This window comes from Pecten maximus, chromosome 6, assembly GCF_902652985.1.
Source record: "Pecten maximus chromosome 6, xPecMax1.1, whole genome shotgun sequence".
NCBI classification, from domain to species: Eukaryota; Metazoa; Mollusca; class Bivalvia; order Pectinida; family Pectinidae; genus Pecten; species Pecten maximus.
In genome coordinates, this window is record NC_047020.1 from 28221393 (window position 1) to 28247462 (window position 26070).

Sequence of the window (26070 nt, forward strand, 5' to 3'; positions counted from 1 at the left end):
AAATCACCCATACAAACACTTCATATAAACAGTAGATCAACACTTAACTGAAATCAAACAGAATTTTCAATCAAATTAAAGAACAAACATGCATCACCTGAATGAGGTTAAGTTGACTACCAAGGGTTGTTTTGTATACTACAATGGCTGGTAGACCAGACAGAAAATGTCTTAAGAAAGGTGATAGATGTAACAGGACTTACCAGTCTAGGAGGTTACGCCATAATCCTTTCATATAACTTCAGTTCCTAATTTTTGACAAAGTGAATTAAGAGTTGATATATCTGGTAGTGTAATCTTCTGCATAGAAAGCACAGCAAGGTGTGCCCTGTGTATGATGTGCAACCTGAAATAAGGACCGTTATATATTGTCAAAAACACCAGCCAGACAGCATTACCCGTTACGTCATCTTCATTGCGTTATTTTTTCCCCGTCATATTTATTTTACAACAGGATACCACGATATATCAGAAGAGCCGACATTGTTAGACTTGTCACCCACTTCAATCCTATCATCATCAATCTACATGTACAGTTATATACACTGGTATATCTCCCGAGTATCTACCTGGGTAGGTACTCATCACAGGTAATTATAATACTACAACACATCTCCAAGTTCAAGGGCCATGACAAGATAACCGCTGTGTAAACAAGGAGACTCGGAGACAAAACCGCACATCCCATGCTGGAGCGCCGGAGCATGTCGATGACTTCTAGATCAGCCCTAGTCTTTCTCAACAGTAAGGTCCTGAATTATGCATTGCCAGGTCGATGGAGCTACATTTTGGGTAGACACGCATCTCTGAATCTGTAGACAACATTACTAATAAAGGGCATATAAAAGAATGACTATTGAGGGCCTGTTCCAGTGTTTTATTGTATTCTTATTGCAACACGTCTTCATGACAATCAAAAATAAGAAAAAAAATGTTTTGACAATGTCAGACATAGAACATTGTATATTTGTTCTACCCATGCACACAATGCATGCTGAGGTGTAGCAGATAAGATTCAATAATAACATAATACAGAACAATAGGGCAATCTCAGGTAAAGGACATAGTCTGTTACAGGAGGATCAGACAGCTACCAACAGATCTGGTAGATAAGCATTTAGTTCACTTCCTCTTTAGTATGTACTGGAAATAACACATCTATGAACATTTATGTACATCTTAACGTTTGTCAAATTTCCATTTATTTTTTTAACTCGATGCTTTAACAACCACCTTGGATTATCCACTAAATATTTTTGAGGAGTGATTCCCAAACCAGGTTGGATGACGCATAAGTTGGTCATTTCTGTGCCTTCAAGAAGCTCTTTTAAGAAAATCATTAAACATATATGTATCAATAGTAAAAACAAGTAAATTTGTGGAATTTTTTTATCCCCTGTTTTCTGACATATTACACCTTTTCAGGATTCTCTTCTTACATTATGCCAATACCAAACCCTATCACGAAGTTAACGATGAGCCCTTGGTACATTGAAAACTGTTCCTATGTTTGAAGACTTTCGGAAAATATTTGGTAGAGTTATTCAAAGGCAAAAAAAAACGTTATTCATAAATCAAGGGAAGATAATTCTGTTAGAAAATTGGTGATAGGAAAGGTCAGAAAATGGATATAAGAACCATCATCTGTCAATATCTCTGGATATAACAACCATCATCTATCAATATCTTGGGATATAAGAACCATCATCTATCAATATCTCGGGATATATAAGAACCATCATCTATCAATATCTCGGGATATAAGAACCATCATCTGTCAATATCTCGGGATATAAGAACCATCATCTGTCAATATCTATGGATATAAGAACCATCATCTGTCATTATCTCCGGATATAACAACCATCATCTATCAATATCTCGGGATATAAGAACCATCATCTGTCAATATCTCGGGATATATAAGAACCATCATCTATCAATATTCCGGGATATAAGAACCATCATCTATCAATATCTCGGGATATAAGAACCATCATCTGTCAATATCTCGGGATATAAGAACCATCATCTGTCAATATCTCGGGATATAAGAACCATCATCTGTCAATATCTCGGGATATAAGAACCATCATCTATCATTATCTCCGGATATAAGAACCATCATCTGTCAATATCTCGGGATATAAGAACCATCATCTGTCAATATCTATGGATATAAGAACCATCATCTATCAATATCTTCGGATATAACAACCATCATCTATCATTATCTCCGGATATAACAACCATCATCTATCAATATCTCCATAAATAGTTTTTTATCGCCTGTCCTTGGAAGTGGTTGTTCTATTATTTATTCAGAAAGCAGGCACTTTAGGCCTTTTCCTTCCCTACTGATTGAAATGTGACAAAAAATGCTGATTTGAATAGCACCTATTTGTGAAATGGATTTAGGAAAAGGATCATTATAAGATCCACATGTTATGGTCATTAATTTTTCAAGCTTATGAGAACAGTGATGTTTCCACATGGCTCAGTGGGCAGAATGTGACTACCAGATGCGGTTTGTATTGATATCAATGAAGCTGAAAGCAAATTTGTTTAACTTTCTTGATTTTCTTTATTTCAATTTTTTTACATCTAAGGTTTTTTTTTCCATTTCCTGCTTTTCTAAAACTTTCTTCGTGTTTACACTACATTCTGCTTGCACTGCAGTACTTGTTTTGTTTGGGTGTAAGTGTTTCCCCAGACATAGATTATGTTAACACATGCCATTAATTGGTTTATATAATCCAGGTATATTTCATCAGTAAAACAGGATGGAGGACATGTTTACATTACCGCTAGCTGTTTGTTTATCAGCAGACCATTTTCTTCGAGTACTACACCAGTGATTCCATTGGTACTCCATCTTGTGGTAGACTTGTGGTAAGGAACCACTCGCTGATTTGATTGATCCTCAAGATCACATAAATACACACAAAGGTGACAACACAAACCTGTAGAATATGGGCAGTGATCAATCTACAATTTATTTTAATGAGTCCTTTTCAACTATTGATTAAATCAATGAGTCCCACAATGTTTACTATTTCCACCAATTCTATGTCAGAGGGGCCTCAGTGGCCTATACAGTGCCTGGACACTTTGTCACTAGTATAGCCCTCCACCTCTGGTTGCGAGTCTGAAACCCACGCCGGGCAGTTGCCTGGTACTGACCGTAGGTCATGGTTTTTCTCTAGGCACTCCGGCTTTCCACTTGGGAGTCCACCTCCAAAACCTGGAATGTCCTTAAATTATCCTGGCTGTTATAAGGACGTTTCACAAAATAAACCAAACCAATCTATGTCAGTACAGGACAATTGCATGTAGATTTTTCACTGGACGGGTATTATCTGAAGGTATTATGATTATTTATAATATGTATACCTGGTAAATTTTGCCACAATTTAACTTCCACTATTTTCAACCAATAAGAAGGTGAAATCAAATTCTCTATACTGTAAATGTTATAGTATAACATAACTACTGAAATGAAAAGTTATTTTTTGTCTGAGGACAAAGTGAAAATTTAATGTTATCAAAATCACTTGAATATTTATTCAAACATTGTTAATGCTGAATTATAACATATTTATTCATGTGAATTGGCATATATACATGTAGTTATAGTACTGATGTGAATGGTCATGGTATTAAGACGATAGTACGTCATTAGGTATACTATAGACATATAGATACCTGATAGTGTTTCCCTTCACCTGTCCTACCCATATCCCTGTTATATTGATTCCAATGGCCCTATTAACATTGTCTTGTAAATGGCTCAGCAATTTAGCCAAGCCTAATGGCTTCAATAATTCTCCTGGGATTTCAATAATTGTAATATCAAACAAAAATACTGTTTTAGTAGAACAATGTAATGAACATTTTATTGTTACTTAAATATTCATGAACATAATTCCTCCCTTAATACATATTCATGAAGATAGCTCCTCCCATAATACATATTCATGAAGATAGCTCCTCCCATAATACATATTTTGCATGTATGATTTTTTTAGATCTATTAAATTAAAAGTTTGAAGTTTTGAATTGAGAAATATGAAGGTAACAATTCATACTTTGATCCCACTGTATCAAACTTTTGCTAATTAACTGACTGAAATACAAAATCAAATCATTATCACATGGTCATGAATTCTGAACATTTCTTTGAGATTACATTCAACCCAACTCAACTTTGGTAGTTTAATATAAGAACCTAGCTGTAACCGCTATATTTTGGGTAGTAAATCACTTATTACCAGAGAATATTCACATACTTATAATGTGTAACTTATCCTCTGTAGGAAATATTCACGTTTAGCCTAGCTTCCATAGGAAATGTTACGTGGAAATGACCAATATCGACTTTGATTTTTTTCAGAAATTGTTTTTATTATTACCTTGAAATTTTTTTCAGAAATAATTTTTTATATATCTATCTCAGAAACAAACTTAAACAAGTACATGTTACATGAAAAAAAAAACTCCAAAAAACTAGACATTCACAAAGAATTTCATACAATTAACTAAAGAATGCTGAAGAAACAAGATTATACAACATTCATACACACAAGCTGCAATTTTCTTTACTCTCTTAAAATCCACTTAAAACCTGAAGAACCCATAAACAACACACCAGTCGTTTTTACAATCACAGTTTACATAGCACGTTCTTCACCGTGTTTTGAAGTTTTTACATTTTCTAGTTTTTTTGTCTCCCCACTTGATGCCAATTTCACGATGAATGAGTTCGGGCACAAGGTGATGAAGCACCTGATATTGTATATTTAACAGCCCTGTCAACGCGCCACTAATTGTAGGTCTAGTAGCCAGCATACACTGGAGAAGTACAGGCACTCCCACATCATCAGCCACCGTAACTTTTGTGAGCGTCAGCTCTCCCCCTACCCAGACATCATCAAAACAGCTAGTCTAATTGTTGAGAAGGTGGTGGAAAAATTGCTTTAGACGTGTGGACATTTCTCAGCATTAATTTTGACTACTGGACATTTTTTTTCAAGTTACAACCGCAGTATATTCCTTCATTTAAAACGAGATTTTTTTCCCCAGACAAATATATCATTTCTCCATACATTATCAGGATAAATGTCTGTACCCTTTTGTAGAAACAAAAACAAAAACAAAAATAAAAACAAAAACTTTATATGTTCTACTGCCTTCTTCGTCTACGTAGGAAAAAATCTAGAACAAAATTAAAGATAAGTTGAAATAAAATGCTCAAGATGGATTCCATCCAGAACCGACATCGATTGAAGACAAAAAGAAAATCCCAGTATACCTTGTTCCACCTCAAGTACACTTATACTAGACTTTGAAATAAACAGGAAAGTTAGATATCTAAGTAGTACAATATGGCACATATAGGACCAATGTTTTTAATAAGAGTAGAAAATACGATAATGACTTCTATATCAAATCTGAACACTTCGTCTCTATCGTTAGTACAAACATGAGACATCAGAACATCAATTCTATAATTTCCATACTGTATTGGAGGAGAAAGGATTCAAAAGGAAAATGACAGCAGAAATTGAATGATGATGAATGTGACACCGAGGAATCCTCGTACTGACCCTGAGCTGGCAAGGTGAGCTGAAATAAGCACCAGGTAATGTGCTTCTGATTGATTGTAAAACACTAACTTTGATGAGCATCAGTGATCAATAGATCTGACTTCCTCGATCACATCAATTAGCCAGCCAGGTAATTCTGTAAATGGTGGTGTGTCGCGTCAACGCTGATGGCGACACTTTTTCTCAATAATTACATCCAGTACCTCAGTGACGATATATACCCATGCATTCTCAATGATATGTCCCATCATACCTCAGTCATGTATAGTTTTGATCATATCACTCATTCTCTATAAATATTTCAAATAAACTACAACTTTTAACAGATTTCCAGACTGCTATACAGTGGACCCGCGATAATCCGGACACTGATAGTCCGGAAAACTCACAGTCCGGACGGAAATGCACGGGAACGGATTTCCGTAACGTTATTTGTACTCACAAGTCCGGAAATTCGGATTCCGATTCCGGAAGCCCATTTTGGGAACGGAACGTACTTTTCATTAGTAAATTTCCCGCAATAATCCGGACGATTTTTTCACCACGAGGAGAAAAAAAATGTCGGGGCAAGTCCCCCGTGTCGACAGCTGTACACACTATCGCTTGACACTGTGCGTAGTCATAGCGGCCGCTACCAGGTCATAGCCCCGGGTGTTTACCTGTGTTACAATGTGTAGCTTTTGTTTTTATAACGGTACATTACTTTTTCTCTACGACCTTTTCAAACGTTACAGTATTAAAGGATTTTATAGTATAGCCTGGTCTTGCCTTTATCAACTTGACGTACAATATCTATTATAGTTATTTTACAGAGGGCAACTTTTATAGGAACACATATTGCCATTTCGTAGTTTGCAAGAATTTACGCACAAACATACAGTACGTGATACGATAATTAATCAATCTCAAATACATGTAATAAATTTATGATCGGTAATTAACATCATTAACACTTGTATTGGGTAAACACGGATATCGGCTTGTAACACCGTTACGTGAAACGACGACTCATTGAAAGATGCATGTTATTAATTACATACACATTTACGTATTAAGCAGTGATCACATTGAGAACTGGGTTGATTACACACAAATTAGTCGATAGTCGTCTGATACTTAATTAAGCGTCACATTGTTAAGTTAATACGGGTTTAATAATTATCGGACATCTTGGGTAGTTCTCGCTGGTGTCGCGTACTTTTAAATAGATAGCTTGAGGTTTCTGGTACGAAAAATCATAAAAAAACATGGACTGGTGGTAAGTTGTAAAATCCGGGTCTTTTATTTAAGGTATTTAACGTTTGTAATTTCTACTTGTTTGTGAACCTCCGGGACGTGACACATGTGTGTTGTTTTTAGGTCACATATGCCCGCTATAAATAAAACAACTTTCACTTTACATGTTCTTTTAAAAACATAGTTTATTTTTTACTTTCTACAAAACAAAACAAGAAACTTTCTACAAAACAAAACAAGAATCATATCAGAAACATAAGTATATTTATTGTTAAAAAGTCTGACAATTAGACGTGTTTATGAAACGTCCCGGATTGTATATAATCAAGGGAGATAACTCTTACACGACATTTTTTTTGACCTGGTAGACGAAATTCGGCAGTCCGGAAAACTCGTAATCCGGACGGTTTGGACTGGGAACGAAGGTGTTCGGATTATCGAGGGTCCACTGTACACCCCAAGATTCAAACTAGGGGGAGATAAGCTAGTGTAAGAATTACGCTGAACGATTCTTTACAAAACTTGAGGACTGGTAGCTAGTCTACACTGGTACTTATTATAAATAGTATTTTTTCCCTAATCCAGCAAATGAAAATATGACAGATTTCAATGCATTTCTTTTAACTTCAAATTCAAACCTTTTTTAATTTCCAATTTTTTATGTCTTTTATTTAATCAGTGCCATATATGTTAATAATTTCTTTTAATAGCTTAAAAGTGTCTTAATTAAGCTGTTAATAATTTTGTCTTAGTTTCTGCTTAAGCTGTTAATAATATTGTCTTAATTGGTTTCTATTGGACACAGATCATATGGTGATTATAGGAAGATATGTGGCCTACATGACCAACAATGGTCTTCATACAAATATATTGTATAAGGGATGTGATGTCGATGCATCTTTAATATTTTTATTTGTCGGGCAGAGTTACTGCCCTTGCTACAGAACTCTTTACTGTTCGAAAACATATACGTTTGGCATGCAGCATGGTTATGTTGTGTAAACTGCTGCAATCTGCGGCCTACCACAATGTAAGTTTTATTGTTGACATACTGAAATTTAATCCATATCTCGAATCATTTTAGTTCACATATCTGTCCATTTATAGAGAAATAGTTAATATGTTTTGTTTTGTTTGTTGTAGCCTTTTACCGCATCGCACTCGCCCACACTCGTACGCTCGATACTGATTGTTATTCATATTCATTTGGAAATACAAGTGTTGAGAAGATGAGAAGTGATGAGTTGGTTATACTTTCTGTCGGAATATCAGCCCCGGTATGTGGGACAGAACAAGGGAAACCTTGTATAATGAAAGGAAAACAACTTTTAAAGAAAAAAAGTGGATTTATTTTTAATTACCTGGTAAATCATATTATGATCACATGAGGAAGAAATTACCCCAGGTAATCAGGAATTTAAAAGTTTCTGAATGCACCAGTCGGAAATTAAATATAAATATAACATAACGTCATAAGAAAATTGTATGTTACATCATAAGAAAATTTCTAATGAGTGTTTGATGGTATTTAATCTGGATATGAATGATGTTAACACTGTCCTTATGTATGTGAACGCCATTATGAGGACAGCAGTATACCCTCCCCCCCCCCCCCCCACCAATGTATCAATGTATCTTTCTTGTCAATTGTAAGTCTCAATTAATGCATTATCATTTAAAAGTCCACTCAATACTTAAGTTGACACCTATTTTTAATGATAGAAACAATTTTCTCAGTAAGTGATTTGCACAGTATCAAAGGGATTCTACTCCAGGAAGCTTTAGATTTACATTAAGATAAAAATACCAATCATTTAATGTTGATTGTCTTTGTTATGAGAGATTTATTTTAAATGACCATTTGGCATCATTTAACTCAACCATTCCTTGACACGAGATAAAAACATTTGTCTAAAATACAAGTCAAGAGAGCTAGATGGACAGAAAGCCAGGCACATATGGCCATTTTTTCTTGATCATTCAGACTCAAAGGTCAAAAGTTCAAAGCTGGTCAGTTATACCTAACATTTGTAATTGGAAAGATCTTCAAAAAAAAAATCGAATGAAAAAATGAAAGGAAAAATTGTTGAAGATTGAAACCACAGTCTGAAATAAGTGTAAATTAAGTATCACAGATTTAACTCCTCTCCCCTTACAAACATATGCACAAACATCAAATTTCAATAATTTGAAGAAGTTTGAGAAAAACTCTAAGACCTACGATTCTGACTGAAAATATTAAGTACACACTACTCCTCAGTAGAAAACAGAAATTATATACATTACATTGCCTTTGATTAAATTATAGTGATTTTTGTTTAAAATTATATCATAAGTACATGCACTATTTCAATACTATATTTAATAATCATTGCATAGGGAGCTTAGCCAGACAAACACCTAATATGTTATTAATTAAGTAGATGGATGGAGTTGCATTTTCTCTCTCCTGTAATCAAGGAACGTTTTCTGGAGAAAGGGTATGAGAGGCCTGGTCAATGCTGGGGACAGAATATGGAGGGCCCATCGTTTAAACATCAGTGTGGTCGAAGCTGGAGACAGAGTATGGTGGGCCTGGGTTTGAACAAAGGCTGGTCAAAGTTTGGAAAAGAATATGGAGGGCCTGGGTCTGAACTCCAGTCTGGTCGATGATTGGGACAGAGTATGGTGGGCCTGGTTTGAACAAAGGCTGGTCAAAGTTTGGAAAAGAATATGGAGGGCCTGGGTCTGAACTCAAGTCTGGTCGATGATTGGGACAGAGCATGAGTTTGAACCAAAGTCTAGTTGATGATTGGGACAGGGCCTGGGTTTGAACCAAAGTCTGGTCGATGATTTGAATCAAAGTCTAGTTCGATGATTGGGACAGAGTATGGAGGGCCTGGGTTTGAACCAAAGTCTCAGGCCCTGGAGTTGTGTTTTCCCTCCACAGTTACCAAGGGTGCTTGTTTTAGTGAGTTTTTCTGCAGACTGGAAGCAGAAAAAGAGCCTGGAGTTGCTGGGTTTAAACTCAGTTTGGTCCGGTTACATTTTCCCTATCCAGTTAAGGAGGGTGATTGTTTTTTCTACAAACTGGAGAAAGCATGCAGTAACTGTTGTGTAACGGTTCTGTTTACAAACTTAACAGAGTCCAACCCTTCTGATTACTATTCGTCCTGGACATAAAAGAACCTGCCCGGAATTACCTAATCCATTATCGCAGTCAACCAGCCATACATAAACTGTTGCTGTTTTTCCTGAGAAATCTGTTTTTTCTCCATTTCAAATAGCTCTATCAAATAGCTGTAAAGAGTCACTGCGGATTTTGTGGTTCTTATTCAGGCAGTGAAATGTAAATAAGCTCATCCTGTAATGAGTTTTCAGGGATGGCAAAGAAAAACTAATTCTTTTAGGAGAGTCAGTTTCCTCTAAAAATATTTCTACCAAGGGAAATGAATTTTACAGCTGCATGGCATCAAAGTGTATATCATCGTCACATCCTACGTCTAATTTAGAAAATTTTAATGTAAGACAGCATATTCCAACATATTGTATACTGTCTATAGACGGTAAGCTGTTACCTACTATATAGCATGATGAAACTCAATGAAATAATAATAATTATGACACATATATATACAAGGGATCTTAATTGTAAATGACATTATGTATTCTCAAGGTATTAAATAAAGTTCAATAATTCAATATGTACCAAGCCTTAATTAAGCTGTTTTCCATACTATTGCTTAGCCATGATCTTTGAAGCCATATGTTTACTCAATAAATACTTCAGACATTTTACTCATTTAAGTTTGATAAACATTCTTTGAATTAAGCCTTGGCTAAGTGAAGTTTGATGAACATTCTGTAAAACCATTTACTCAGTTAAATGTGATGACCATACATGTAGTTTAATTGTAGAACAATATACTATTGGAATCTTTACTCAATAAAGCTAATTAGTACAAAACTTATTGAATCAATTGATATACAAAACAACTGAAAACTTTTATTACTTAATCAAGTTTGTTAAAGCAATAAATTTTACTCAATATTAATTCAGGCAGATTCTGTCACTATACTAGTGTAACTTCCTATCTGCCTGGAGTCTCTAGATTAGACTAATAGTACCAGGACATAGCAGGCATATGGGACCCATCAGTTTAAATTCTAATTACTCTCGACTGTAGCACTGCACCAAAAACCCTGGATATATGTATACCACATACATAAGATCTTGTTTTTAGAATAAGCAAAAGGTGTGGGGTAAAAAAAATAGACTTCCTTTCCTTGTTTTATGGTTAAGTGAATCCACACGCAAACATTATTTGAATTAAATGAAATAAAAGTATGTAAGACATTATCAAATGTTTCAAGCTGTTGCACTTAATTGAAGTCACATGCATGTTGTTTATTTTCTGTCCAGTTTTTGAGCAGGGACAACGGAATGAAGAAAGTTGTTATTGTGAGAAATCCTGCCAACAATTAAATGTGAACAGAATCAAATATCTCCAGGATGTAACACCACCAAGCACAACTGGTCTACACATTGGTTTATTTGTACCAAGACAATAATCCTCCAATCAAATGCTTTTATTTCATTTGCACCTGCTGAACATCTTTTTGCATTTAGCTAGAATTCTTTACATTCTTTTTTATAAAATTCTACACAGTCTCATATTATTGAAGTTACTATCAGATTTATAGTTTTATTTAGTAATAAATATTTATTAAACGAAACATTTTCACTTATATGTTACTGTTATTATCTGATCAATTTGCTTTTAAATTGGCCCCAAAATATTTTTATAATTTAATGCTATTAGTACTACACAGATCAATTCCTAAATGTATGATGACTTTTCATTTCAAATCAAGTTGATACGGTATTTATAGAATTACTGAACAACTGAAATGTAACAGAACTAGAATGTGGGTATAATTTAAAATTTGGAGATAACTGCTACCCTAAACCATCTGAACATACAATAGAGTGAAGATGTCAATTCAGGAAAACGGAAAATGTCCTTGACAGTTTTAAACCATTTTAAATACAATCAAATTTATTTGATATCTCTAACATATCATTATGGAGGTTTTGTATCTCTGTAACATATAATGAATGTTTTACTTTCCATCATCGTTTTATGATTGTGCAGCAAAGCTGAACGCTGGAACTCAGAAATTAAGAGGTTTGCAAATGACTGGATTTCAACAGCAGGTGTTTTTCAGTAGTTGAAAGCGTCCGATTACATTTAATCTTAACTGACTCTCAGTATAAACCATGATAAAATGTTTAAAATTTCTAAAACTGATACTAAAGGTTTTACAAAATTAGGTAAAATTTAATAATTAATAGTGCCTATGGGAAGTTTATTAAAGGGAGATATAATGAAAGTGAGCGAACAATCAATTGTGTATTTATAGAATTCACACCTTTGTAATCAACAGGTGATCGGCACACGACTTTACCAATATTCCAAAATGGTACATCAAAGAGAAAAAACTTTAATTGTAACGGATGTTTCCTCCAACTATTCTATGCATCAGTAACTTAACATGTGCCCCATGTCTCCATGAAGTACAAACAGAATTAAGGTGAAAGTTTAAAATAGTTGAAAGGCAGGCAAATTTAGAGGCATCTTAATATTCATTATAACTTCCTTTGTCGTAACAAAGTGATGCTATATAGATCTCACTTTGATATTTATCTTGCAGTATTAATATCAAAAAGTGGACCATTTCCAGATGCTTCTCAGGAACTTATCCCCAATTATTTTCCTCTTTTAAAAATTCTCTGCAAACTTCTGGTCTATGACCGAAAATAATCTGAAATATCTTGCAGTCAGTTATTATCATATCCCTATAATATTACAAATATGCAATGCATATTACTCTAAAACTGTTCTGGTCTTCATAACCAAAATGATCTCATTTAGGTTTTTTTTTTTTTTTTTTTTTAAATATTTTTCTCTGGGAAATATAATATCAATAGATGGGATCTACTGTGTCATCAGCAGTTATATAGAGGTTACACAACGAGTGATAGTTGGATATGGAATTTATTTCACACGAGTAAGTTATTTTTTAAAAGTTACAAAAGACACGAGCTTTAGCGAGTGTTTTTTGCAACTTTTAAAAAATAACTTACGAGTGTGAAATAAATTCCATATCCAACAATTTTGAGTTGTAAGACCTGTTTCTACCACAATAATATCGGCTTGAATGAAAGGGAAACGTGACCAAGTATAATTTCGCGTATGCAAATAAAGTGTACCGGTGACGTCCGGGACCCGGTGATGCGACGTCATTAGATTATTGATGACGTCAATAACAATTGCAGCTTGGGTCAAAGTTCACCGTATTAGCCAATCAAAAATTGAAAATGCGTACAGAGTTTATACCACGTGTGGTATAAACAGATTGTTAATCAACAGCTGTAATGATTAACTGATGGTCTGAGAGTTGAATAACACAGGGTATTGTGGTAGAAAATAACCCAAACCACTTACCTAACAATCTTAAGAAAGTTGAAATAAATATGTTATACTATAAATACAGTCAAACCTCATTACCTCTTAGTTAGTCCATGGCCAGGGGTCCTAAAAAAAACTTGAGATATCAAGTTTACGACAGTTAACTGACCATATTTAATTTAGAATTTTACACCAGACTGAAACTAAAATTGATCATTAGCAGCTATAGGGCCTTCGAGTCATCAGAGTTGGAAATTACAAAGTTTGGCCAATTACATGAAATCATTTCTATTGATTCAATTTATCAATGTGAAATTAAACAATCATATTTCTGATGTCCATTTATAAAGATACATGTAATACCTTGTTATTGCGGGTAGATAATATAATTTCAAGGAATTAAACATCAAAATAGCTTTTTATTCCTTGATTATTTGTTCAATATTTACTTACTAAATGCATGATATTTTCAAGTATTAAATCATAATCCTGCTATCAAGGAAAGGACAATTACAAATTTCAAATCACATCTATGACATCCATGCATCTGACCTCCAAAGCTCATTCCTGCGTCTAGTGAGCAGGGGATTTTTTCACTTACAATTTTTGAGAAGTATGTACTATATGCGCAAATTTACGATAATCCCTGTCCATGTACATATATCACAGTATCGTGTTCACCCAGATATGTAGATACAGTTATCATGGGTACATTACATCAAATGTTAAATGCCTTTCCTAATAGAACTAATCTGTTATTTAGAATATGACTTAAAAATTGTTTTGCCAAATTAAGTCTTAAATTTTCCATATGGTCTAAAATGAATAATTATATAAATAATCTATAAAACTGACACATTCAAGGGATGAACCAAAGTATCGGGATGACATTACTTTTAAGAAAATTTTTGATAAGCAATATTGGAATGGAGAAAACTTTTGATAATGCCCTCCTCAACCATACCATGCTGACAAGTATGTCACTATATGTGGAATAATGGGTCACTGGGAACACTAACTTCTAAAACAGTAAAGTTTTCTAACGAGCCATGATTACTGACAAAAATATTAATTTGATCACAACATCAATTAAATTACCTAGCTACCCAGTCTTTTATTTCAAATTTGAATGGAAAAGTTGCTTTTTATGTTATATAGGGAAAAAAACAAGAAAATGTGTGTGATCTACATGTAGAGGGGATGATCCGTCAACATTGGAAAATGAAAATAAAAAAACTGTCATCCACCATGTCAAGTTTTACAACAAAATTCAAGGTTACTCAGGTAATGTCTTTGTCATTTATTTTCTGAGGAGGACTAAATCAAATATTTAATCTTAACAGGTGTTTGTGACCCTATCCTGAACTTTTACTAAATACACTATAGGACAATCAACACACAATATACATGATGAATGAATGAACTATTTTTCTATAAACAAACACTTGATTTACCTGTGGAGAGATCTTCATAGGCATGCAGTCAAAACATCACAGGCAGTCACAGGTACGGTGTCCGAAACATCAGGGGGTCAATTAAAAGTCCTTTAATTAACCAATTGTGCATCCACCGACCTGGAGAACCGCTGTACTTTTCTGTATAAACGGTTTTATCACAATGTGTAAGCTCCCCTTGCTGCGTGCCTGCTGCTGATATGTAAATCAACCAACTCTCCCTCGTCATGCTACACTGGATACATGGAGCCAAACTAAGATCGATGCTGGTGAAATTGCTCAACCATGTCTTGAGGAAAGTGTCGTCATTGCTGGAAAGCATAATGATGTTGATCTTTTAATATCTTCCTTTAAAGAAAAAACGTCAGTCTTGTGGCCTGACAAGGATTCATTACATTAAGAGTGTGTGTTTTTTCCATCAGCTGCTATCTAAGACAGCACAACTTATTGTCATAAATAAAATTGTGATATTTTAAGAACAAAGAACAAAATCGCACGACAAAATAATTCAGCTGAAGGATAAATCCATATATATATATCTGTCTATCAGCAACAGAAAAATAGGAAATCATCATCAATATCAAATGACAATCCAAACAAATTTCTATCATAAAATAAAATTTTATGAAAAGAACAAAGAATGTGAAGAATTGCATGATTTAGTGAGGAAAACTTATCAGTGAATATTTAAAATCAGTTTTGTACAGGATAGTATGTTGTTAGCCAGCTTTTCTGAAAAGCCTTGACAGACTTATGTATACATGACTAATTTCAGCTATTATTAAAACATATTTTGTTCAGTGCCTAAGAACCATCAGCAAATTCCACCAACAAAGTTATATTAAAAGATCTTATCCAAGTTGTGATCTTAATAATTTCTTTATCATGCAGATCCTCACTATCATGGAAGCAGTTTCGCTCTTGATTTTTGCAATAAAAACAGACAAAAGTTATGTTAAAATAAAAATTCTTTATTACTTATAGTTATTAAAATCCAATAAGTACATCAGAAAGCAGCTCAGACAATAAAATTTGTTTTTGTCAAAAGGAGACTGAATCTTAAAATTTTGAATATGAAATAAAAAATCAACCATTAATATTTATATAGGTATACATGTATTCTATTCTATCAAAGGAGACATAATTTTCAATATCAAGAATTTTCCCACTCTTTTTGAATATCAACAAACAATAACATCAATTATCTTCTGGTCATAATAAAATTTAAATATCAAAGGTTTTGTACTATAGTCACCTAGCTTCTATAGGTATACCAGTACATGTATGAAATATAAATTTATGGCTATGTCAATTTGTCATTTCAATTTATTAGGAACCACATTACAATACCCTTACCTTGAAATTTATGTTTTCTTTACTCCGTAAATTATTCATGAAATTGATAACAAGATATGCTTGACCAACCAAGGGTGGATGGAAAGCACATTGTTGATATAAAGACCAACCGTCAATACAGATGTAGATGTGCAGAAGAGCGATGTTACAAGTTCATTTTAATATCAGATCTCTCCTATAAAGATGTACGATAAGTGATACATTATTTATATATCCATGATACCATCAGTGTCATAGTGTTCTGTAGCTGATAGTTACATGATTAACACAGCAACAATGTTATCACTAGTTTTACGCATGACAATTATTATTAAAAAAAAAAAAAAAAAAAAAATGAAATTTGATTTTTATTTAAAAAATGCATACTGTTTTAAACACTTTAGGAGAGAAGCAGAAGAACCTCTCTTTCACAATCATGAGCTGCACCATGATTCTTGGTAGGATTTTTTTTACATCTTTAGCTCCTAAGATATTTTGTCATGCTCAATTTAAGCATATTATTCAACTTTTTTTGAGCAGATGATAAAGAAATGTCACAACTACAATATATATGTTGCCTGACTAAAACGGATCATTTTTTATCAGAAATCCTTTGATCAGAAATCCTAACTGTACACTGTCTTTAAATTTTTATCCCTTCAAATTTGATGTACCAATCTTTTTATTATCGGTTAAGAATGAATTACCGGGGTAAAAATTATCACTTGTGTAATAGTTTGGCACTCTCATATTTCGAATAAAAAAAACACACACATTTTAATGGGACTTCATCAATCGTTCAATTATTTTAAGCGATAATTCAGGTAAACAACACAATTGTCATATAAAACAATCTAGAAAATGTACAAAAGCTACAAATGTCACAAACATTTATACTAAGTAAGATTAATACATGCAGTAGAATCAAATTTTGGGAACTTGCTTTAAATTGGCAACTTTATATATGTGTGATTTAAAACCTTGCATTCTCTTGATGACTTTTGTTATATGTAGGCACACATGCAAAGCTAAACTAAATATTCACCGACCAGAGTTTGGATCTGAATTTGTCTCCTGAAGTTACCCATCAAAATAGTATTTAAAATAGCATTGAAGTGACAAAGCTAGTAAATCGTGTTTAAATTTGTAGTTAAAACGTGGAGTCCGCCCTTATCTACCTTTTCAGTAGTATCTAGTGACTGAAGATGGAAAGTGAGAAATCATTTAATTGTACAAAACATTCATACCAGTGTAGTAAAGTTCAAAGGAAGCAAACGTTTGTATGACCTAATGACGGTCAGGTTAAACGTGCAGACTACAACTTAATGCGATTCTGAAATGACAAGGTTTTTACATATATATATTGTACCATCTTTTATTCAGACATTTTATTACGCGAAAGTGATTTAAAAATTTACTCCTTTTATAAAAGAAATTGGATACAAGCCTTAAAATGGGGACATCAAATTTGTACCTGACTGACAACCAGATTTGTTACCAAAATGGGACCATAATGATGTTTTCTCATGCACAAAATCTGAAGTTGTGTGTACAAGGTTTCAGCTACAGTTACAGCGGGTCATCCTGTTATGTCTCTGGTGGAAAAGATCAGCCATAAGATATGTTTGAGGACATTGTAAGTACAAACACATTTGGGAGTCAACAGGTGAATAAAATGGGGAAGAAAAAGGTCTTTGACAAGGTTCTGTGTGTTACAACACGGCCCATTATACCGGGCCTAATGGACCCCTATCACAGGTGTATGGGCTATCGCTAGGGATACCGGAATACAGATCTTTATGTGTCGCAGAAAGATAAAATGGAATCAAATTTATTTGCTAGAATGCAAATGACAATTGTCAAAATTTGTGCTGTTAACGACAAAGATGGCTGATGGAGATACAAGCTAAACGGGGCGGGGTACTAGAAGCCAGTGACGAAAGCTCCCATTGTCAAACTGTATAATTCTCTCCTTACTATTCCCTACTGGGGAATTCACATTTTTTATTTCATTCTGCTGGGAATTTTGAGAAGGATATAAAATAAAACAATATAGTTAATAAGAATTTTTGTCATAGATCTTCAACACAGACTTAATTATCTTTATCTTAAATATTAAGTTTTAGCACCAGAAGAATTGCTAGCTTGGTAACCTGGCCAGTGTCTGTTATAACTGTGGTAAATTCTGATTCAGTCACATTTTGCTAAAATTCTAACTGCAACAAGGCTTTGTAAGTGAAATGAATCCCCTTGCATGCCGAGTATTATAATAATAATACCCGCTGAAATAACCTGTGACAAGTCCTGGCTACGGACAACTTGCTTGAAGTATGTAATCTCATAATAATAAAGTTTTGATTAAAATTCATTAAACAAGGAACTGCTAGAGCACCGACAAAGATTTTCTATAAATAGCAACAGTGACTTTGTCCTCGACCTTGGCAACCTGAAGCACAAACTTGTTCAAGGTATTCTCTTACTTAATTCTTATATGAAACTTGATTGGTTTAAATCTGAAGTGGTTAGAGCACTGACAAAACGTGAAATTACGAATGTATACGTTTGTATTTACACACATATGATTGGAAGGTTATATCTCCTTAAGCTTGTTGACTTTGCTGTACGGGGGCTAATTAACCCTAATTTGTGTTATTAGGTGTGTTTACAGGAGATTAATAGAATTACATTGAACTATAGCTATAAAATTTGATATAGTCTACCATTACAGAGAAAGATTCCAGGCTCTAGCTATCATCAACACAATATAACTGTAATGTATCACTTTTACTGTTTCTCTGTACAAATCTTCAGTGATCTTTGTTTACCTGTACAAGTCTTCAGTGATCTTTGTTTACCTGTACAAATCTTCAGTGATCTTTCTGTTTCCCTGTACAAATCTTCAGTGATCTTTCTATTTCATTGTACAAATCTTCAGTGAATCTTTCTGTTTCAATGTACAAATCTTCAGTGAATCTTTCTGTTTCCCTGTACAAATCTTCAGAGATCTTTCTTTTCTGTTTCCCTGTACAAATGTTCAGTGATCTTTCTGTTTTCCTGTACAAATCTAAAGTGATCTTTCTATTTCACTGTACAAATGTTCAGTGATCTTTCTGTTTTCCTGTACAAATGTTCAGTGATCTTTCTGTTTTCCTGTACAAATCTTAAGTGATCTTTCTGTTTCCCAGTACAAATCTTAAGTGATCTTTCTGTTTTCCTGTACAAATCTTCAGTGATCTTTCTATTTCACTGTACAAATGTTCAGTGATCTTTCTGTTTTCCTGTACAGATCTTCAGTGATCTTTCTGTTTCCCTGTGCAAATCTTAAGTGATCTTTCTGTTTCACTGTACAAATGTTCAGTGATCTTTCTGTTTCACTGTACAAATCTTCAGTGATCTTTCTGTTTACCTGTACAAATCTTCAGTGATCTTTCTGTTTACCTGTACAAATCTTCAGTGATCTTTCTGTTTTCCTGTACAAATCTAAACTGATCTTTCTATTTCACTGTACAAATCTTCAGTGAATCTTTCTGTTTCCCTGTACAAATCTTAAGTGATCTATCTATTTTACTGTACAAATCTTAAGTGATCTTTCTATTTCACTGTACAAATCTTCAGTGAATCTTTCTCTTTCCCTGTACAAATCTTCAGTGATCTTTCTGTTTCCCTGTACAAATCTTCAGCGATCTTTGTTTCATTGTACAAATCTTCAGTGAATCTTTCTGTTTCACTGTACAAATCTTCAGTGATCTTTCTGTTTCCCTGTACAAATCTTCAGTGATCTTTCTATTTCATTGTACAAATCTTCAGTGAATCTTTCTGTTTCAATGTACAAATCTTAAGTGATCTTTCTGTTTCACAGTACAAATCTTAAGTGATCTTTCTGTTTCACAGTACAAATCTTCAGAGATCTTTCCTTTCTGTTTCCCTGTACAAATCTTCAGTGAATCTTTCTGTTTCAATGTACAAATCTTCAGTGATCTTTCTGTTTCACTGTACAAATCTTCAGTGATCTTTCTGTTTCCCTGTACAAATCTTCAGTGAATCTTTCTGTTTCACTGTACAAATCTTAAGTGATCTTTCTATTTCACTGTACAATTTTCTTCAGTGATCTTTCTGTTTCACTGTACAAATCTTCAGTGATCTTTCTGTTTCCCAGTACAAATCTTCAGTGATTTTTCCTGCCCTGCAGGTAGGGCGTAAGAATTGTACCTGCTGCCCCCATTGCATGATCGTAAGAGGCAACTAAATTTGGGATCTTATCTTTTCTCTTCTTTCTGAACAATTTTCTTCTTCCTAATGTCTCCCTTGACAATGCCTCACTTTTGGCCTTTAGTTGAGCGTTCGCCGCTGTGAGGAAGGCTTTGGGTTATGTCCCCTAGCCGAGACATACCAGAGTCTTTAAAAATGGTAGTTGCTACTCCTGCTTAGCGCTCAGCATATTTGGAAGGGAACGACTGGTTCGCCCGTTGTCAGTATAATGTGACCAGGTGGGGTGTGCTGCTGGGTGTCTTCGGCAGTATGCTTCAGTGAGGTAGCACTTTAAATCGGCAAAAGTTCCGGCCTATCACAAGGTCATTAAACACGAACATACCGCAGCCTCCCAAAACACATACACACTCACCACACGCATGCATGTCGCACGCACGGGAGGCCGTCCTTAAATGACCTTAGTTGTTAATAGGACGTTAAACAAAATAAACCAAACCAAACCAAACTGTTTCCCAGTACAAATCTTTAAGTGACCTATTTCCCTGTACAAATCTTCAGTGACCTGTTTCCCTATACAAATCTCCAGCAATCTTCTTTCATGATCTTACCCCAAGTTTCCCAAAAGTCACATAGTTTTTTTACCAAGAAAAAATGTTTCAAACACATTTTTTGATATTTTTCTTGAAAATAATGAAAAGGAAAACACTATCAAGGCACAGATATCACACATATATCTGCTTTGAAAAGGATGCTTTTCAATTTTTATAATAATATGATTATAAATTAACAATCAATACATTTAATTAGATTAATTATAACTTCAACATGTCAAACAAGTGCAATCAATGTCGAAAATTAAGACATAACCCTCCTCAAATCACTGGAGTGTAACTGAAAGGTCATGGAAGGATGCCCATTCCTGGAACATTAGAAATCAATATAAATTTACCTGCAGCACAGCCCCATTGATAGTGTTCCTACTGTAGATCGATTTTCTATAGAAACCATTTTACTCCATTAGTACCCCAACTTTGATATGCTAATGGCAGGGGTCACATTATAATTTATGAATGCATAATTAATAACATCTGTAGATTGTTGATATGGAAATGTGGGTTTACCTGATGTAGAGAGAAAAATAGACAGCAAAAGCTTGGGATGGTTGAGGGAACACAACAAATCCATGCTCCAGTGATTTTAATCAAATGGCAGGTCCCACGTCAAGCATCGTCCGTTTCATGACATTTTAATTTGGTCTAGAGTTTAGAAGCATTGTCTCATCCAATGAAATTGAAACTGTAAAATAAAGAACAATTGTCAAGCGTGTTGTGGTCATGAACCTTTTTCAGACTTGATGATTGGTAGATATATAATTTATTACTGTATTTAAATGACTAAAAACAGACAATAAAAGTATATTGCACAAAATGATTAGAATCAAGTCCGGCACATGTCTAGGTAACAAAACTCACTCCCAATAAGTTTGACCTCATGCCTTTCATAAAGTATTTAGCTGTAGCACACGTACACTGCTCATTTCAAGTGTTATTGAAAGTAATAGATTATTTATCATGACGTCACAGTAATTCAATATGTATGATTTTAACAATAATTGCTGTCAATTTTGTGCAAAATGCAGTCCCATAGCATGAGTTTGTATGAGATGATTGATCATTAAGTTTGCTGAAAATATTATTAAAATATTTATTTTTCATTCATTTCTTTATCAACCACATACATTTTGTACTTCAGTTAAACAAATGAAATAAGAAAAATTGAAGAAAAAGTTTTTCTTCTTGTTTCAACTCTTTGAAACTTTTTCTTGTGGAGGGAGTTCAATGGTTTATTCTTCCTATCTGATGTCATAAAACATATATACTCCACTCACGGCTTTTTCTAAGGGATTTTTGGGGCGGATAATGGGCCCCATTCCCAATTGAAATTATTTCATTTTAAAGCCAAATTCCCAATATTTGCAGTTTACTCCTAAAAAACTCCCAATTCACCGATTTTCTTCTCAACATGAGAGGAAAAGGCCCTATCCCAAACTAAGAGAAAAAAGCCCTGCCACTGCTAGTACCTGTAAGCAGGGAGCTCCATACAGAAGACTGGGCTAGAGGTCCTGGAGAGTCACATGATACAACTTCTACAAGATTTGTTATCAATATAAGTAGCCTTGGCTAATTATAGACTACATTGCTGCTGACAGATGCTGAAGCCTCATTAGACTGGCCCCCTGTCTCTAGAATATTAGAATTATAAATAAAATTGAGCTTTATGATTTTGATCCCTAGGATATGTCTGATTCTTTGGTATTAGAATTTAGCTTGGCAATTCTTAAAAAAAACAACAACTTAGGGTCTGGTGGCCAGTCTAAAGCCTCATGTGTTATTGGTAGTATGTAAGGAGGAGACAAGTTGTGGACATAGACATCCCAGAAGGGTCATTATATACCTGACCATTGGTCACTTTTAACAGGCTTTAATTGTTCAGGGCCATACAACCATGTTTTTCTTTGTGAAACTGCATGGGATTTTTTGTACTGCAAAAGAGCAAAACTAGAGAATGAAGTTTGCTGGAGTTGTCCTCAATTGCAATTTTAATATACATATGAAGATTTTGTGAATTTTGATGACTATGAGGTATATATATCGACAGAAAAACTCTGTAAAATGAGACAAAAACACACCACAGTGAGTTCACATATTTTTCCACAATTCTTCGGATCAGAAAAATACGACTTCTGAAATACAATACCGAGGCATGGTGTTGGAATTAAGTATATTTTTTTTCAGTGTAATGTCCCTTTGATTTTTCATTACATGTATTAATAACTGCTAATTGGGCCATATACGGTATCCAGTATCTGTGTTTTCTCCAATTGGCCATAAAAGCCATCTTCTGGTCAGTTTTATAGTGGACATTGGTGACACTGTGTTGATATAGACATGCCAGGGACACACTGACCAGTCAGTGGGTAGATAAACAGACCCTAAATCTCCCTAATTAGTCCCCCTAATTGCACTTGGGTCAGATAATACCACGGGGAGCAGGCGTCAACCTCCCTACTTACTCTTAATTAAGTAAAAAATGTTAGTTTATGTGGTCACTCTGCTCAACTTCCACATTCCTAATGAAATGTCAGCACTAGACACCACAAACCGTCATACACCAATATTGTCTGAAGTTACATCTAAATTACATATATCAAATATCCTTACAGACTTAAATTCATAATTGAGAATTGAAACTCCCTCTGAACAGGCACTTGTGTAATCGGACGGTTATTTACTGTACGTCTGAAGTGAAGTCATTTTTTTCAACCCCCGTCCCTCTCTCCCTTCTCCCCGGCTCCCTCTGGCATTCCCACTTTATATTCCGTTCTCTTTCCTTATTAGATATACCTGGGTACCTGGATATAATTACTTTATTAAATCCTTTCTTAAAATATTCACCTATCGCTGTGACATCCGCCTTGACCTTGCATCCCGCGCGCGTGCATGTGCGTATACTCTGTCCTGATTATATGCATATTTTACCGCAGTCTGCTATCCATGACTTCTCAGCAATCATTCCGGCCATCAAAGGATTCCATGGTCTATAAATCTGTCCTCGTACGAAAATTTACTCAGGCGATTAGCTGACAACTGTCGACATTTCCCGCCAAAATGACCACCGTGTGATCTAAGTCATTTAGACGCTGCCAAACTTCCGTCTGCTCTGATCTAAACTTATACTGATGTAAAATTAAAATACTCACAAAGTGATGTCTTTTATGGTGAACCTCAAATTTTGAAAATGATATCCATGACCACGGCACCATCGCTGTTTTTTTTCTGTTTACATTCCACGGGGTGGTAGGTTTTGGGGCAATTTCACGAAAAACAAACACAAACTGAAAATTTCATAATTTAGCAGAAATAGATTCTATACCAACAAAATTCACGAAATCAAACTGCATTTATATGACCCATGTACCAGTCGACCAGAACACTCATTAAAACAAAAGTTCAATTGGTGAAGGTGCTTTAGTTAAACTATTATGTTTTAATTATGTTTTCCTCTCGATGACATACATATTAAAATGTAGCTCAAATTAAAGTTGCTTTTATGTTGTCAGTTAAAGAAAGTTAACTACATGTTGTATATATGATATATTCCCTACGTCACTGACACAGGGGCGGGATTTTCCGAATGATGGCCCGGTCAGGGCACGAGTCAAAAAGTTGTCATACTATGGCGCGGGAAGGATGTCATAATTAAATATTTTTGCCTAGGCAAAAATATTTCAGCCTAGGCAATATTCGATTTATGCCTAGGCAAAATTATTTCTGCCTAGGCAGAAATCGAATTTTGCCTAGGCAGAAATATTTGATTATGACATCCTTCCCGCGCCATATCATTACTCTCAGACATACAATGTATGTTACACGAAGTCAATGTGTTATATGCTAGGTCCCCATAATTCAATCATTAAATCGTCTGATGTGCAGTCACATATTTGATATTGATAATAAAAAAAGAACGAGAAAACTTGTAGAATGTTTGCATATGACGCATGATTTGCGTCCCGACATAGTCATGACTCTGCAGACAATTTAGTATATCTGTGGTTGTCATAGGACGTGGGATACAACATAAGTCCATACAACGAGTCGTAAAGTTAGAGAGAATTATGACCGGTTCACCTGGTCACCCGTCACTCTTCTCTCGTATTTAGGTTTTTATTTCCAAATCTGACACAAAAGCCTTTTCATGATATAGAGCTCCAAAACAGAAATCAACATATCAGACTTGAGGATTTGAGTAAATGTAGTGAAGACGATTGAAATTAGATAAAAGTTTACAAGATTTTTTTTATTAAAGTACGCGGTGACTGTTACACGTCAGTGTCGTTCGAAATGACATAAGTCTGTACGAGTAGTCCCCCTTCTTTGATTCTACAGAAGTGTGTGATCACATAAATATTACATGCGGCAGATATGAATACTCAGTATTATATCTATGAAAAAACTTGCATACGAACTCATTATCTGTTACATTTAATTATAATCTGGATATGATTCTAAATTGTTTGCATGTTTATCGAAACAATTGGCAAGCGAGATGTACTATCCCATCCCCTGTGTTCATTATCAGCCTTATAATGAACACCGGAGGCGTCATTTGTACCCAATCTAGCACCCCCACCCCCCAAAACAAAAACAAAAACAACCTCGGAAAGGTATCAAAACCTGCTATACACACTACGAAAGGTCCAAATACATGCAGACTATAACAAATTCTCAGATCCCTGTGCTAGTCAACTATATGACCGTACGAGTTGTCTCCCTTCATCTACCGTGACGTACCTTATTTCATTTTCAAATTTTATTGCAATAAAACAAATGGATTGAACAACAGACCAGTCTATATAAGTCCTCTCCAAAGGTACCTCATATATACAGAGTAAAGTGAATACAGTTAATAAAGTAATTATCATAGGCAGTAAAGTATATAGAATGTAAGCGTCATTGGTTATATTACAAAGATATTCAGAGTAGAATGATAATTTATAATCGATTCTATAAACATGTACTCTTTATGATATAGACTTGCATACCTACATCCTACATGACACACACATACACACACACACTCACAATCACTCACACACAACACATCTAAAGATATGTACTCGTGTACTCAGCCTCAGTGAATACTACTTGTAAAACTTGTAATCTTATTTATATTATCAGACTGTACTAATACATTTTTAATTATTCAACATAATTACAA

At 34.5% G+C, this 26070-nt stretch overlaps 1 long non-coding RNA gene across 1 annotated transcript; it reads right to left on the bottom strand.

Moving 5' to 3' along the window:
* Window positions 1-212: 212 nt before the first annotated feature.
* Window positions 213-23985, bottom strand: LOC117329443. The gene is made up of 4 exons (XR_004533200.1): window positions 23748-23985; window positions 21414-21588; window positions 14749-15059; window positions 213-346 (listed from the first exon to the last, which is right to left on the bottom strand). It is a non-coding gene; the product is annotated as an uncharacterized LOC117329443 (long non-coding RNA).
* Between the last annotated feature and the right edge of the window lie 2085 nt (window positions 23986-26070).